The sequence below is a fragment of the Dermacentor andersoni genome, chromosome 2, assembly GCF_023375885.2.
Source record: "Dermacentor andersoni chromosome 2, qqDerAnde1_hic_scaffold, whole genome shotgun sequence".
NCBI lineage: Eukaryota > Metazoa > Arthropoda > Arachnida > Ixodida > Ixodidae > Dermacentor > Dermacentor andersoni.
In genome coordinates this window covers 100250784-100256783 of record NC_092815.1, presented here as the reverse complement: position 1 = coordinate 100256783, position 6000 = coordinate 100250784, and positions in this window count along the sequence as shown.

Sequence of the window (6000 nt, the reverse complement as noted above, 5' to 3'; positions counted from 1 at the left end):
GCCGCCGAGAGATGCCCTATAGTGCGTACAAGACCACGAATACATGTCAATAAGCTTCACGGCTTATCGCCCGGTTAAAAAAAGATTGCTCGCTCTCCCGTAATCCAGAGTAGATGTAAGCATGAAATGGCAACCGGCAGAGCAAATTTGTTGGAGATGATACTAGCCACAATCTTAAAGTGGGTGTAGTGCATGTTTGCAACGGCACACCCCACCACATCACAACGCACCACGCCACACTGTGCACTGGTCCACGTGGACGATGCCCATCTAGAAGAAAACTGGCTGAAGGCGGCACGACAGGCAGCGAAAGACGCTAGGAAGGCCGAACGCACTGCCCAGAAGAAAAAAAAACGCATTCAGGAGGCGTGAGCAAACGTCTCAGGGCTGGCTTCACGAAGCGTTCGCTTGCCAAAGGAGGCTGCGTGGCGTAATGCTCTCTCCTAAGTTGTCTCCTTTTTCCTTTCTCCATGAAGGCAAAGCATCCACCATGAAAGCAGCGCACCAGACGCTTCCAGCGCTGCACCACAGCATAGAGTTTAATACAATATGAAACTCTATGCACCACCCATCAGCTCGGCAAGCGCAGTAGATGTGCAGCAAATTCCATTTTCCATAATTGCCTTGTGAATGTCGCCTATTAGAAATGACAAATAAAACTTCAGCGTACCAGAGGTTACAGCTTGAGTGATATGGTGAACAAACATTAGGAAGAATTCGGAAGGAATATTTTTTGTAATTTGTTCGGGGGTAACTAGCGTATGAAATGCAGTCCTGTACAATGGGTGGGAGGATATCGTTTTGTTCTCGCAACTTTCCCGGATATTCTCCTTTGAGTGCCCGGATAACGGCTCTGGCTTTTAGCTCAAGGTTACTTGAAGGTCACCGTCAACGGGAGGGAAAAGTGTTTCATGCCTAAAAAAATACTGGTAGCTAACGACAGCGGGTAAAGGTTAATCATTGCACAGGAAAAAGCATCCGTATTGATTGCACAATTATGACACAGCCTTTAATTCTTCTGGTGAGCCCATTGAGAATTTCAAGCTATAGCCTACCGAGGGCTGTATTGGCCGATTAATGCAAAAAAATATGGTATTCGTAGCGCCCGTAAAAATGGATAGCATTTGAAGGCAACGAGCCCATTAGTTTATCCTTCTAATGTGCTATGCTTAGCTGCGGTCAAGCGATGAAGTATGTATACCGCGGTATCCTACTTTTGACAAATAGCGGCGATTCCTCCTCGCGCTGGCGCGTCGATATTTTAATTCTCTAGGTCAGTCGACTACATTGTTTTTCTGTTGCCATTGACGTGTGTTACCGCAACTTCGAGCTGTTTTCCTCACTCAAGGTACTACCTGCGAGGCCACCCCGAGGGTCCTCGTCTTCTTTACACGACCCTCAAGAGATCGTCCACGTCTGGTTCTTCTGCCGCCAACGATACCACGTGGTGGACGGCTTTCACGAGAAGTAGGAAAGCGGCGTCAACGACGGACGCAGAGGTGACGGAGGAGTTAAAAGTATAGTCGCTGTCGCAACTCCCTGCTACCAGCGCCTCAGCCAAGAGAGATAAAAGTAGCAGGAGTACGGCTCACATGGTAACAATTACGAAGAGTGTGGTATTGCCCTCAATGTCTCACCCACTGGAACCAACTATAGGGTCTCCGGTACAGCCACGGGGTACCGGGGTGGTGAAAAACCGGACCCGCATGCCCTCCTCATGGTCATTCGTCACATTCTGAGGCGAAATAATCGGCGCAATCTCAAGACGGAATATACCGGCCTTGAGAGTGAACAAACACCGACTGCACGTGAGCGACTGCACGTGAGCGACTCTCGAGACGTCCACGAGTGGACTCCATAACGTGGGAGAGGAACGAAATGTAGTCTGCGCTGTCATCGTTGAGAGTACTGTAGATATTGGTAGTAGTTGCTTAATTCAATAAAATACGTTGCTGGGCTAGTTGGTGCTACATTAATTACCAGAATCGTGGCACAGAAAAAAAAAAAAAACATGTAGGTGAACCTTCTCTTGTAATCCACAGGGAGGACTTTAACTTTTAGCGAGCTTGTTTTTTTATTGTGCTTGTTGCGCACCTGCTGTACACCTGTATATATAATCTATGTTGTTCTAGAAGTAAATAATTTGGGGAGTGTGCGCCTGCCTACGTTGCTTCTCTCGACCATCGTCTTTTGCTGGGCCAGAATTCTGGTATTTAGTTAGTGAATGTTTCAGCTCATGATTGCGCAGTGAATAAAACTAGCGTGTCACTATGCATTGTTCTGTGTTTTGACTCGAAAACGTTAGTGGCCAGTCGTGCTCAACAGGTAGGGGAGGTTACTGGAACAAACAGACATCTAAGCTGAGTGGCACAGAATGTAAGTCGTTCAAATGTGTCGAGAACGCATGACGCCAACGCATTTATAATTGTCTCATTTACATAAGACAAAAGAAAAAAGGCATTGCATTCCAAATTTGGAGATCGGCGACATTAATGTGATTAGCCATCATCTACCTAATGATGGGTGTGCACAAGATTGGTAATATGTATTATATGTTATATATGTTATGATGATTATGGTGAGGAGTGGCAGATGCCCAGTGGCGCATAGCTAGACCCAAGTTGGCGTGAAAGAGGTTCATTGAAGAGCGGCGCATAGCCTGTGGCACATTCTCAGTGAGTCAAGTTAGTCGAATAGCTTGTTTCGAACGCGGTTCCCTCAGCACAACAGCTTGATTCTCTACCCATTAGACCACATAATAAAATTTTTTCTTCTTTATTACACGAAAACAAATTGCTTAGAAAAATATTGCAGTCACTAATTCTGAGGTTACTCGGAACATACGCTCAAAAGTAAGGCAAGCAAGTGCAAGTGTTCAAGAAAGACATCCACACCGACGGCACCGGCTAGCCAATAAGCTAAGTTGGAGTAAAACGGGTACAGACATGCACATAGAAACAACGGCAAGTGCTCGAGGTATCATAATAAGTTAATCGCATTAAAATGCGTTTAAGATATATTGTGTTCCATACCTTTCATACAGTGCGCAGCAATATGCGACTTAACGGGAAGGAGGAACAAGGACATGTTTGTTATGTTTTTTTCTTGGCATGCCTTTGGCTGTCCGAATAAGTGTCGAGCTGCTAAATAAACAGCGCCCCGAAGTCATGATTGTTATATTACGTCGTAAGACTGGCAGCCATAAGCATCAGCCTCGGTGTTTTGGTATTCGAATCGTCATCGTAGTCAGTGTCTACATGCGAACGTTCTCCAAGCGTTCTGGGACACGAAGAAGAAGGCGAGAGTCGTAGCAACATGGCGGATCGCAAAGTCACCGTGGGATGGCAGCTGCCGAGCAGCCCTAAGGAACCGCGCATCAGTAGCCCGCTTTCTCCAGCGCAGGCGCAGCAATGCGCGACCGTCCGAAGGAACGCCCTCGCGGATGTACGACTGGGCTCACCAACTGCCGCGCCGGTCACCAACAAGAAGCAAAGGCACGAACAACGGCAGCCCCAGGACCCGCCACATGCAGCAGCCCCACTGGAACATCGTGAAATGGCAGACACAAGGCGTAACATAGCCGTGCAGGTTGACCCACTTTCTCCTACACTTCAGAGAATGGGTGAGTTTATCTGTAATGTTGTAGTCATTCACTGTGACATTACGAGTACCAAAAACGTGCCCATTAATGTCCGAAGATTAAAATTATGTGAAGCGGAAAGTTGCTTGACCATCGGGCTGAAAACGTTGGTATTTGCCAGATCATAAGTCACGCAACAGTAGGCTCGGCAAGCCAAATGAAGGAAGAGCAACTCAAAAGCCGACTTTCTCAACCAAGCTGCAATAGCGATAGCCATTGGGCGGTGTTCCTAATTCAAACTTGTGTTCACGTAATGCCTTCTTTCGGTCGGTGGGGCACACAGTCACCAGAGGATGTCACTACAGAAATGTTCCGGACCATGACTACTATGTTCCCATTCAGGCTTTCTATATTCCTTCCATCGTGGCAGTTCTGTTGAAGCAACGGAATAGTAGGATGATGTAATGGAGTAGGACCTACGTGCCGCGAGGCCAATAGTTGTGCCAATTTGCTATGAGCTCGCTTCGTGGAGTATGTTGCAAGCAATGCAGGGCATTGCAAGCATTAGACGACTTTCTGCGAAAGTGAAAGGTCAGTTGCGATGCGACATGTCATTTGCCCCGCCAGATTTCGTCTAGCTGAATCTCAAGCATTTGCAGAGGGAATGCCAGTGCAAGTGAATGAGGGGTCTCTACGCACCGCAATACGGTGACAACACATTGTATATAACACACTCATGTTGAGAAGCACATGTGTTGGGCCATTCGGGGGCCTAATTTCAGTACATCTCGTTTGCGGTCGTACGCAAAAGAATCTCGTAGCGTTTTATATTTTATTAACCATCTGCATATTTTCTCTCCTCAAGGAGCGCCTGCTGGTGGCCTGCGGCCAGTAGTAGCGGCAGCGCAAGGCGTCGCCATTTCTCCACCTCTAGCGGCAGCTGCGCCTGCTGCTGGTGGAGACATTGAGGACAGGCTTCCGTCCTTGCGGCTTGTGACCGGTGGCATCCGCGCGCTGGGCGGCCACGCCGAAGACGGTACCGACAGCATGGACAGCGCCATGGCCTGCGTACTCATCTACATGATCGTCGTGGTCGTCACTATCGTCGCGGTGCTAGTCTATTTCTTCCGCAGTCTGTACACCGAGCCTTCGGAGATGACACCAATCGACTACGACGAGGAAGGGGAGCTGCCGCGAACGCGCAGACCCCTGGAGACGCTGACGACCACCGCAGAGTACGAGCAAGAAGGCGTCGCCACCGGACCACTGCACTTTGCGAGAAGGGGCAAGATAACTAGCGCAATTCCGCATGGTCTCGACGCCCATAGTGTGGATGGTGGCGGGACTGGCGTAGTCACCATTAGTACTGTCGACGTGGAGGAAGGGGGTGGTCTAGAAGACGGAGCCATGGCGTCACATCCCGTCGTCACGTCGCCCGACGAAGAGCAACGCTTCGTTCGGTACCTCGCCTCCCTACCGGCGAGCGGCGAGGGTGATTCGAATAGCACCCACAACGATAATTGGAACTGGACACGTAGCGTCAAGTCGTTTGAAAGAAAAAGTGGCTTTAAGCAGTATGGGGTCCGGCGCATTGGTTGAATGGTCTGTAGGCATGTTTTGCATAGCGTATAAAGATATCGAAAAGCTCAAGCGCAGCGTGTTAAGCGCATAAAACATCGGCTTGCCTGGAACTCGATATGCGCCACTCTATGCGCCACTCAGTCCTACAAGAGTGTCAGGTGAGTGGAGTGCCGCTCCACGCCGACTCTTCGCTCTGATTTGCATTCTAAGTTATAGTCGATGTTCTGTTGAGGACATCAAATTTCATTAGAAGATGTCTCTGTGTTGTTGGTCTAGCATGGTCGAACCGTGCTGCGAAATACACAAGGCTCAAAGAAACGAGATTAAGACGCACCTTGCTCTTGTGTGGTAGCATTTTGTGTGTTACTTGAGAACTCACCACTAGAATGTAGGAGCGGCGAATACGAAACAGGTAGCTTTAAGGAGAAAGGTAGTCTTAAGACGAACAACCAACTTTAAGTTTGCAGTTTTCTAATCGATGCATTTTCTGTAAAATATGTATTGAGGGTCTTTACATTCACTGACCACTTGAAGCACCTTCTTTCCTTCTTCCGCGGGGGGCACAACTGCTATGCTACAGTACAGTAAAAATAAAATTTTGAATTGTTACGGGCCAAAACCATGATCTGATGATGAGGCACGCAGTAGTGGCGGACAAAGGATTAGTTTTGTGCACGTGGGATACATTAACGAGAACCTAATTCACGGCACACGAGCGTTTTTGTATTCCGCCGCCATCGAAATGCGGCCGCTGCGGCCAAGATGGAACCCGCGACCTCGTTCTCAGCAGCGTACCGCCAAAGCTACTCAGCTACCGCAGCGGGTTTTTACAATATAGT